We start from the raw sequence: 11,115 nt of genomic DNA, 5'->3' as shown, positions 1-11,115 counted from the left end.
GGAGGTTTGCCTATGCCTGAGCTAAAAGGCACTTGGGATACCGGAGGGACATTGCTGGAACAACTCTTGGGTTGGGGCAACTGCTAAAATGGTTTAAAATGTTTAAAATGTTTCTAGCTTTGATTCCTCAGTTTTGTTTTTGTCGGGTTGGTGTTGGTTAAATGTTTAGTTGGGGTTGGTGGTTGTTTTAATTTGGGTATAACTGTAAACTGTTATTGTTGTTGTTATTGGTTTCTATTGATGTATTGGTTTGTTGGTTTGTTGGTTTCTTGTATAGGGTATTTTGTTTTTTAATGTTTGAAGCAGAGGCTTGACAACCATATGTCAGGAGTGCTCTGATGGTGTTTCCTGCTTGGCAGGGGGTTGGACTCGATGGCCCTTGTGGTCTCTTCCAACTCTATGATTCTATGATTCTATGATGTTTTGTCGTGTTTTCATATATATTGTAAGCAGCACAGGGTGGCTGGGTAAACCCAGCCAGATGGGTAGGATATAAATTAAGTTATTATTAATGTTGTTGTTGTTATCGCCCACTCCATTTCAATTGATTTGATCCCCCTCCCCAGTTGGGTACAAAAGAATGATATCTGTGGAAAGATAAATGTCCCTGTAGAGTCTGTGCAGGAAGGCTTATGAAATACAAGTGTCCCTCCACTTAAGTGGGGAGTTACATTCTGGGGCCCTGTGTGAATAAGTGAGGGTGCATGGGGAAGAGAGAGAGAGGCTCACACTGGAAATCGCTTGGGGCCGCTGCCCATCCTTTCCCAAGCCTGCCTGCCTCCCCGTCTGCCCTACGGGAGCCAGTGCATGCAGTGGTGGCTGGCCACAAAGGGCGATGGCTAAGAAGGGCGAACTGATGTCAGGATGGGGGCGCAGATATATGGTGGAGATGGAGAGAAGACAACTCCTGCCCCCATGCCTCAATCAAAGGCTGCCTTCCCTTGCTTGGGCAGCAGCCCCTGGCAAGACAAGGCCAATCGATTGATTGATTGATTGATTGATTGATTTCACAGTGCACAAACATGGTCGTGTGCGAATGGGATGTGTGCGTGCACACACACATATATACATTATTCACATTACCTCAGCGAAGTCAAGTATGGGAACAGGTAAAATATGTAGTTCTGCATATTTGTAGAATATTTGTAGGCCTGCTCCAGCTCAACACTCATGTTTTCATGGAGCAAGTAAGGGAGAAAATACACAAGTGTCCCGAAGCCCTTCAGCACTAACAGACATTAAATAAATGACACAATTTCCCCAGCACTTCAAATTAAATCTACAATGTCACTTACAGTCTGTCACACCCAGAAACCATGTAATCGCAGGATTCATGTTCTTAGCTAGGGGTGAGTCAAAAATTCTACTCACCGAATTACAGTCTTTTAACTGGAACATGTATTAGGATTCTTACATAGTTTCATTTATTTTTTTAATATTTCCGAAAGTTTGTAAAGAACATTGTACATGAGCTGTTTGCCTCAACATTCAGTCTTTTCATATATTTTAAGGGTGCATCATCAGCTCTGGGTGGGGACAATAACAAGGCAAATTTGAGTGATTTGGGGGTCTTTCCCACCTCCCAAGAAACCTCTGTCCTTTTCTTCAATATATGATTGTTTGTTTCCATTTATCTCATTTTTATCTAGGTCCATGAGCCCTGGAGAACCTTTCCAAAATGATGCCTACAAGGTACTGAAGATTTGGGGGGCGGGGTTAAAGCACAGCAGAAGATGTGGGTTTTTTATATTAAAAAAAACAACCAGTCAACAGCATTTAAGTTTGCTAAAAAAATCCTACAAGCTCTGCTTTAACTAAGAAACCCATCAGAGATCTTCAGAACTCTGCAGACAACATTCTAGGCAGCCTCACATTGTAAAGCATACTGGAAGACACCTACAAGCACTGGGAGGAAAGGGTCAATGTAAAGCTTAAATAAATAAATGTGCAAGGAACAACTCACACCACTGAGCCCCTGTTCCTTACTGTAAGATAAGAAAAAGATAAAGCCCCACCCTCTTCCTCCTGAGGGATTATGAAATTGAATTCCTTTTAGTTCACCTTCAAAAAGACCCTGAACATATTTGTCTGCAATTTAGAAGGCTTAAATCTACTCTGGAGGACCTCCTGTGCCTATTCTTTTGATTCACTTTGGCCAAAAGTGGGGGGAGGAATTATAGTCATTTTTTAGATTCCCCATTATGGTGAATGGGAAACACAGCTTTATTTTACATAGAACAGCTCAGTATCTGAATTATAGATCAAAATGGAGGGAGCATAGATGGACTCAGAAACAGACTGGAATAATTTATTTATTTATTTTTAAAAAAGCTACTGCAGATACAAGGAGAATCTTGGGGCTCAGCGTGACCGTCACATATTTAGCCCTTCTGTACATTGATGTATTCACACTGTAGGTTTTTTGTAAAACACAACACGAAATAATCTCAGTGCAATCATATTATGTACAATTAGACCAAGACTGCATTTTTTTGCTGTGTTTTTCTCAATATGCTTGTGCACATTAGTACTGTACAAAGATAAAGGTGCAAATTATCTGATGGTGAAAAGTATTATTCTACTTAAAAGAGAATTAAGGATTAGCAGAGTAACAGAATGCAGTTAGATCAAAATTCTGAAACAAAAAAGGAACAGAATGGGGAGCAGCCACCTATCCAGCCTCCAGGCTCCAAGTGTTGTCTGGCAGGAAGTAGTTGTTGATCTGTTCTGGTATTACAGTAGACCTTGACAGGCAAAGCCTTGAATGCTGTTGGCTTGGAGCTGAGCTTCAAAGAACAATACAATCACATGGTTCAGTATGATATGGGTTCACGCTATAAAGGTAACATACAATTCTTCCAGGAGTTGTTTCCTTGTGTTTTTTTCTAGCTACAGCGGTTGGGTTGCTTATATTTTTAGTTCGTATTGATTCAAAAAAATCAAGGATAGAACAACAGTTGAATCAAGGATAGAACAACAGTCGCCAAAACGTCAGAATCTATCACTTTTGTTAATTGAATCCATCTTCAAGGCTACCGTGCTGATTCTCCAAGGCCAAGAAAGGGCAAATACCTCTATAAGAACTGGAAATGGATAGCAGTAGATTGTGATACACCAATTCTAGCTGGTGATGAGTTAAATTTTCTGTGTGTGTGTGTTTTAAAAAAGAAGCCACAAGTTGTTTGATATTTTGTCAGTTTATTTTCCACCAGGTAAATTATTCTTCTTGGTTTCAGTTCTTTTAGGCTTACCTGGCGGGCAGAAATTATTGTTAATGCATCTATTATTTATAACATATAATGCTGTTAACAAAAGGATCCTCTAGGAATGTCTAGATATGCTATTAAAATTGGTTTGTACCCCTGCCATGTGCAAAGAGTAGCTGATATTCCTGTGTTCATCGCTCCAACAAAGCGTGGGGGTTGACATATGCCATCCTAGACTGCTAAAGTACCTGTGAAGTCACAACAAATGGTTCCCTTAGGATATCTCTAGTTCAATATTCCTTTTCAACTTGTTTGTGCATTGATTTCCACTGAAATTTTCAAAGAGCCTTGCATGATATCTAGCCTGGCAAATGTGTGTTTGTGTAGTAGGTGTGTGTGCGCGCGCATGCACATAGTGCTGTTGTTTTAAACAGCACTCAAGACACCGCAAATGAATCTGCAGCTAAAGGTGAACGAGGTATGAAGGAACAGATGGATTAAAAATAAATAAATTGCCATGCATACTTGGGGATGACAAGCAGTCTTTGTGGTTAACTTGCGTCCATCACTCATCCACCGCAGCCACAAGTAGTCCCTTACATTTATGAATAAATGAGCCATCACAGAACAAATAACAGCCTTTAATCAATGACCGAGCAGGAAGCAAAATTAGGTCCTAGCCACACCATAGATTTAAAGCACACTTATACCACTTTATACCAATTATAGCTTCCTCAAAAAGAAACAACCTGAGAACCATAGTTAGTTAATGGTGCTTACCTCACAGAACTAAAATCCCCAGCTTTTTAAACAAATCATAGTTCCCAAGGTTTTCAGTGACTGGATCAGGCCATTGGACCATCTAATCCAGCATCCTGTTCTCATAGTGACCAACCAGATGCCTATGGGAAACCCTCAAGCAGGATGTGAGTGCAACAGTACTTTATCACTTGTGATATCCAGCAACTGGTATTCTCAGAGGCTTGTTGCCTCCAACACACTCTGATTAGTGCAAAACGAAACTGAGGCCCTTTAGACTGATTTAATGAAGTGCTGTACCAGTGTTGCTGCTTATAGGTTCCATGTGTACGTTTCGAAAGGTCACATACTCTGAATGTTTCAGGATTAGCCAGGGGGAGGGTAGTGGGTTAAGTGCTAATTTATTTGACAGAGTTATTAATGATAAGACTTAGAATGGAAAACATGGTTTCTAAACTAAGCTGGGCTAGTTAAACAAAATCCACCAGCTTCCTGATAATTGCTAATGGGCTTGGGATAGGATTAAAATGATCTCTATGTAGCAAACATATTAATCCTGCAAAAAAACAAACAACCAACAACACTAAAGGGATAAATATTTTCTAATTGTTTAATCCAATAAACACTTGTAAACAGGCATGCTGCTGCATGATAAACACAAAACAGACTTAGGCTGCAGTCCTATGCATGGTTAGCTGGGAGTAGAATTCAGTGGAATTTGTTTCTGAGAAAGAAATGAAATAAATAAAATTATGAGAAATAAAATGAAACAATTGGTGTGGTGTCCCCCCGCCCCACATCTATCTATAATTAACAGAATTGTGGTGTTTTTTCCCCCCCTCAGAGAAAGTTATCTTTCTTAGGCCTCATTCACTCTTTCCCTATGTGAGAACATTGTTCCCACAGCCATCCCTGGATGAGACTCCAGTGAAAAAATGTCAGTACAGGACTAGTTCTATACCAAGAAATGCCTGCCAACATTCCCAAGTGAGGGCACTTTTATCAACACAGCCTTGTAGTTCCAGCACCCACAATATCTTCTCAGGAATCCCATCTCAATAATAATATTTTATACAGTCCTCAGTCACTCACATCCCAGACCTTATTTAAACATGATGTTCAGGTGCACTGAAACTACTTCCCCATACAGAATATCCCACGTAGCTGCTTTCATATTGAAATTGGCCTTAACCACAGTGTGTGTTTTGAGCATGCCTGTGCAATGTCCACTGGATTATGAAACCTTGCTGTAAAAAAATTAGCCCACTTAGTGTCACATTTAGCATGACTGCACCAGTGCAACTGATATATCAAGCAGGTATGATCATCTACAAAGTAAAATATTACTTACCTAGCAGGGGGTGGGGAATCTAAGAAATAATACTGCACAAAAAGAGAGTTTGGGTTTCCTTAGCATTGTCTCTCCTGCATATTTCCATAATATTGTCTCTCCTGTATAGTGATTTGTTGGACCCATAAATTGTCCATCAGGCCCTTCCATTGAAGATGTTCTGTTCTTGTTCAGTGTAATGGTGGGGATCAGCAAGAAAACATGGAAGAGAAGAATTGTGGGCAATTGAAACTTCAAAGTAAACCCAGATTTTTATTTATCATCAAGAGGAACAGTTGTCCTGCCACCTGCTGTCATGCCTTGTTGGGACCGCATCAGTCTGGCATGATGTCAGGTGTTCGGTAGGCATTGCTGTCAAGGAACCGGAGGTGCCAAGGAGGATATCACATCGCTGAACAAGACGCTCCTCATCATGCCTCCAGTTCCTCAAGAGGAAGATGCAGTCAGGTACTGACAGGAAAACATCATCCAAACTGACATGGAACAGTGAATGCCATGGCAGTAGTAGTGCTAACTGTGATGTTTGGTAACGTTTTTAGAAAGCAAGAGAAATGAAGCAAAGTAATTAAGGTTATCCACGAGCAGAAGAAGATGACTGGGAGGCATGCAAATGGAAGCAGGGGTTTGTAGTTGCTGTGCACATAATAAACTGAGTATTAAAGCCACCATTCTACATGTTCTGGACATGAGTAGATATCACAGTTTTTGTATATTCAAAAGGTAACTACTACAGTGGTACCTCGGTTTACGAACTTAATCCGTTCCGGAGGTCCGTTCTTAAACCTAAGTGTTCTCAACCCGAGGCGCGCTTTCCCTACTGAGGCCTCCCGCCACCAATGCCCTTCCACCATTCGGCTTTTGAGGCAAAGTTCGCGAGCAGGAAAAACCTACTTCTGGTTTTGCAGAGTTCATCACCCGAATAGTTCATTAACAGGACTGTTCATAGACCGAAGTACCACTGTACTTTTTTTTCAATTCCATTTTCATCTGTGCTCCGCAAACTGTTTAAGCTAGAACAGTTGAGTTTCACCCAACTCCTTCACATTTGTTTCAAACCAAAGCCCTTTTAAAAATTCATTAAGGGTAAAACTGTATTTGAGAGTGTGTGTGTGTGTGTGTGTGTGTGTGTGTGTGTGTGTGAGTGAAGTAAGCAGTAACGTGTACTTGACCCATCCACTGGAACATCTGTATCCTTTGCATAAGTGCAGGGGCTCCCTGTAGACAATTTAATGAAAGCACAAACGGTCAAAGCATAGCCTGCCACTGTGATGCTACACATATCTACCTGCATCCATTTTACCTAGGGATGATGGCTAAGTCCATTCTTTGCCAAGTTTGATAAGAACTGATTTGCACCTTCAGGACTTAATGTGTGAATTGGAACTTGGTTACCCCTGGCTCCATGCCCTGCATAGAAATGCAGTTGGTTGCTGCAAGTGAGGTGGCACTCCCTCCCTCCCAAGCTATTAACACATTTTCAGGCTAGTAACTTCTGCAGGCTTATTTACAAGGCTGGTTTAACTTGAATTTTTAATTTGAATTTTCACGCAGATTTTTTAAAAAATGCAAATTAATATAAAAACAGGACAAATCAGACTTGTGGCTACACACATGTAAAAGTGACACAGACTAGAAATAGACTGAGTGGTGCATCCTTATTTTTACTCCATTGATTCAAGCCACTTTGTGAAATGAACAGATACCTGTTTTACACCCTTACTAGATAAAACCTGACCGGTTTCCATTTAAAAAGCAATCCACTATAATTATAGAGAATCATTAAAGCAATGTCAAAATTCAGCTGGCAACCCCACCCCACCCCCGGACAGGAAAACTACTACCACAACATCCCTGGTAGGTCATCATTCAGTTTCTGCTTTAAAATTTGTAACGATGGAGAATGTACCACCTTCAGAGGCCTTCTGTTCCACTGTTCCATCAAAGGGGTTCTTCGCAATATTTATTCCAAATCATTTGTCTTGCAGTTTGAATCCGTTGGTTTGCGTCCAACCTTCTGGGGAACAAACCCAAATATATTCTGTTGTTACTGCATCAGAAGTGTTCTTCAGCACAGCATGCAGGAATCGGCATGGGCCAGGGGAACATAACACTATCTTCACAAAGCTATGATTCAATTTGTTTGTACGCAACATAAAACAGCTATTAATGTCAGTGATTCCAGAAATAAAATCTTCCATTTCTGCAGTCTCTGAATTGATACCGTTATCTCTCCACTCAACAGGAGTGTAACATTAAGCACAATATGACTTTTATCGCAGCCAAGACATAAACAAAACAACAAGGCGGCTATTTTATTTACAACAAATACCTGCAGGTCAGATTTAACCTTGCAAAATGAAATGGTCTTTAGGTCCTAATGAAGGAGATCAGCTGTGATATCTTGCGGATTCTTTGGATGCTGTGAAAATAAAAGTAGCCTAAAGTGTGGGTGCATTTCAGTTCTCTCTATCTATTCAAGTAATGCCTTATTTTGGATTTTGCAGTAGGGTAGAAGGAGTTGATAGTGTCTGAATGAGGATGCTGGCATGTACATTTTATTGTGCAGTTTACAAATGCTAGTTTCTTCTCTTTGGAGCGGGAAAGGCTGGCCTCTCTCTTTTGTACACAAATATAATTAGTTCAACCAATATCTGATTAACAAAGTATGCAAGACTTTCTGAGTTGCAGAAAACCCTACCTAATGCCACTCACACAACACGGCAAGGAGTAGGAAATGAATGTGTGTGCTCAGGCAGTGGGGAGGGCATTTGCACCATACATTTAAAACACATACAATGCAAATTCAAAATCCATAGCCTCCCCCCAAGAATCCTGGGAACTGTGGATTGTTATTTCTGCTGGGAAATGTAGCTCTGTGTAGCTTCCAGGAACTCTCAGGATTCTTTGGGGGGGGGGAGCCGAGTATGTGAAATGTACTAGAGAAGTATGGTGTGCATGTGACCTGTGCCAGGATTTGGGCCTTCATGGATGCATTAGAACCTTGCAAGTATAAGCTTTGCCTGTGAGACCTGTCATCGCTGGAGGAATGATGTAGTCTATGCTATTGCTTGGTGTTTTCCCCTGTACAAAGCAAAGGGCAGAACTTAGGGATCTCTCCAGTAGGCACTTTGGCATGAGATGGTTCAGCACACATATCCTAGCACCATAGCTGTCAAGTGTCTCTTATTTGGCGGGACAGTCCCTTATGCCAGCACCATGGCCCGCTGCTGTCCCTTATTGATGATGTCCCTTAAATTTCCTGGGTTTCAAAGGAAGCAGCTCTCCCTCCCTCCCTGCTGGCCAGGGAGGAGGGAGGCTCCAACTGTGTTGCTTGGCTGCGTTGCTCACCCAATAAGAAGTCTAAGAATGACTGGGGGGTGGAGCTTGCATGCCTTGTGCTGATCAAATCGGCTGCATTGCCTGGGGACTCGCCTTTGCTCAGCACTTCCCAACGGAGAGGTGACGGTGGTTTTCCTTGAGGCTTGAGGCTTTGTTTGGCTGCTGGCTGGGCTTTCTGCCTTTGGCTTGGAGGGGCTCAGAAGTTGAACATACCTATGCCCGGAAAACCCCATATTTTGGCTGCTGGTCCCTTATTTTCAAATCTGTAAGTTGACAGCTATGCCTAGCACAGCTCCCGCCTGCTCTGCTATTTGCACAGCTGCTGCAGTGCTTCTTTCCCAGTTGCCAAATGACTTGGTTTTTCCTGCACATTTGTGCCACTCCTGAGTTGGGAGCGCATTTATGGTCCATAGCTGTTACTATAGTGGCACGTGGAAATATGGTCCCAGGAACAGGACTGTTTTGCTGCAATTTAAGGCCATTGGCTAGGGAAACCATGGACCATCACCACCACCCTATCAATACAAAAGGTAGCAGGTGTGATAAGCATCTATAGTTTTATCTGAATCACCCCTACTAATAGGCAGAGTGAGACAGCTGCTTCTGGTGGCCGATGCTGGGGCTTGGGCAGCAGCAATGAGATGCTGAAGAACAGAGGTGCTGTCTTCAGGTGTGGTAAAATTAAGCTTCCAGTTGAGTTGGCTTTAGTGTATGGAATGAGGGGAGGCTCCACGTTGTACTTCAACTCGAGCAGCAAAATGCTTTGAATCAGCTCTGACCATCTTCCCTGCCCATTTTGGGACTCCTTACGTCAGAAAGACAAAACATTACTTCTAAAAGGATTAGCTGTATTAGTCTCTTGCAGTAAGAAAAAGTTACCAAAAAAAACCCTGGAGGAACATTCTGAAGTATTGTAGCATAAAGCTTTCTTGCAGCAAGCCACATCACAAGAACCAGAATGTTTAATACTAAACAAGCGCATTTCCATTTATCTGCTGCAGGGCAGATGATCATCACATGCTTTAAGGTGATGTTGCAGCAGACAAATTCTGATGTGCCTTAATGCATGTTTAAGGAGTTCTCCTTCTTGAGCAACATGTCTTAAAAAGCTACTGATGTGCCTATGATGGTGGATATTCGCAGCACTTTAGCTCTTTCCCTAAATACAGATAAGTGAGCATGTATAATTAATCTGAAAGGAACAAACCTGAGCACTATGAACAAGGTAGAACGCTTTTGTTCTATTCAGATTTCACACAAATAAAATGTAATTGCTACAACCCTTAAAGAATCTGCTGAAATGAGAAATACAGCTTTCAGCTGTGTCCGGCAAGGAAGAAAGCACACACAGTAGACATTGTTACTCCCATTAAAATTACAGTGCTAATTAAACTAATTACACACATGAGCCAGGCAAATTGTTAGCGCTTCACTGTAGAAAAGGCTTCACATCATTTAGCAGGGCAATGATTTTTGTGCACAAAATAATTAGAGGAAAAATATATGTAAATGGAATGTAATCATCCATTAGCTGAAATTATTCCTTGCCTTACCTTAATGCAAAGCTACTTCTGATGTCTGTCATTTTTCTCTTTGCAAAAGCCAAAGGTGGTATTGCAAAGCAATCTAACGAATGTCTCCTGTCTTTCCCATCTGAAAACAAGGAAGCGTCTTTGAAATTAAAACCTGAAATTCTAACTCACAATGACAGTAATAAATCCCTTCCCACTACCACCCAATAGGCAACACTGCTTTGTGTTCAGGCATTTTGAAGTACAGTAGCAGTAAATTAATGTCATGTTTTATATTGTGACCTAGAAATTTGTTGTGTTAAGTGTTAACCAAGCCCTTTGAGTCTGCACAATTATTTTACGAGATATATATAAAGTGTGACAGCTTTAGCAATGATCACATATTCCTCAGTTCTGTTAAATAATGCCTAGCATCTGTCACTGACATGGGCAACTTTTTCAGTACTTCCAAATATTTCATTTAATTAGAGACTGGCAGCTGCAGAACAACAAACTTGAGTTTCCGTAATTCACCGTTTGCCCCGTGTGTGGCAATGCAAAGAGGGTGTCCAGTTCTGATAATACTTTACAGTCCACCCATTCATGAGGAAGTTGTACCTCTGGCAGAATTTAATGTTGCAACTTTCTAAAATGTGTCTTGAAGGGTCAGAGTGGGTAACGGATGCAAAACACCCAGTCACACCAAGCAAAAGAAGAATAATTAAATGCACGGGCACTCTGCCCCCATTTTTCAGTTTAATCCTATACGCCAGACTGACCAGTATTTTATATGTTATTGTATATTTAGATCCCATGGAGCTTAGGGCACCATGCATGGTTTTCCTTCTGCAGATAATGACTGGGCCAAGGCCACCCACTAAATTTCATGGCTGAGCAAGCGTCTAAATCTGGGCCTCCTCTATCTTAGGCTACATTGACACCATTCATT

General features: G+C 41.4%; 1 long non-coding RNA gene across 1 annotated transcript; it reads right to left on the bottom strand.

Annotated features, from left to right (window-relative positions):
- Positions 1-519: 519 nt before the first annotated feature.
- Positions 520-10,311, bottom strand: LOC308585484. The gene is made up of 3 exons (XR_014007427.1): positions 10,209-10,311; positions 7,226-7,330; positions 520-2,786 (listed from the first exon to the last, which is right to left on the bottom strand). It is a non-coding gene; the product is annotated as an uncharacterized lncRNA (long non-coding RNA).
- Between the last annotated feature and the right edge of the window lie 804 nt (positions 10,312-11,115).

Source organism: Podarcis bocagei, assembly GCF_964188305.1.
Source record: "Podarcis bocagei genome assembly, chromosome: 4".
In the NCBI taxonomy this organism is placed as follows: domain Eukaryota; kingdom Metazoa; phylum Chordata; class Lepidosauria; order Squamata; family Lacertidae; genus Podarcis; species Podarcis bocagei.
Note: the sequence above shows the minus strand (reverse complement) of the source record. Positions and strands in the feature narration are given on the sequence as shown.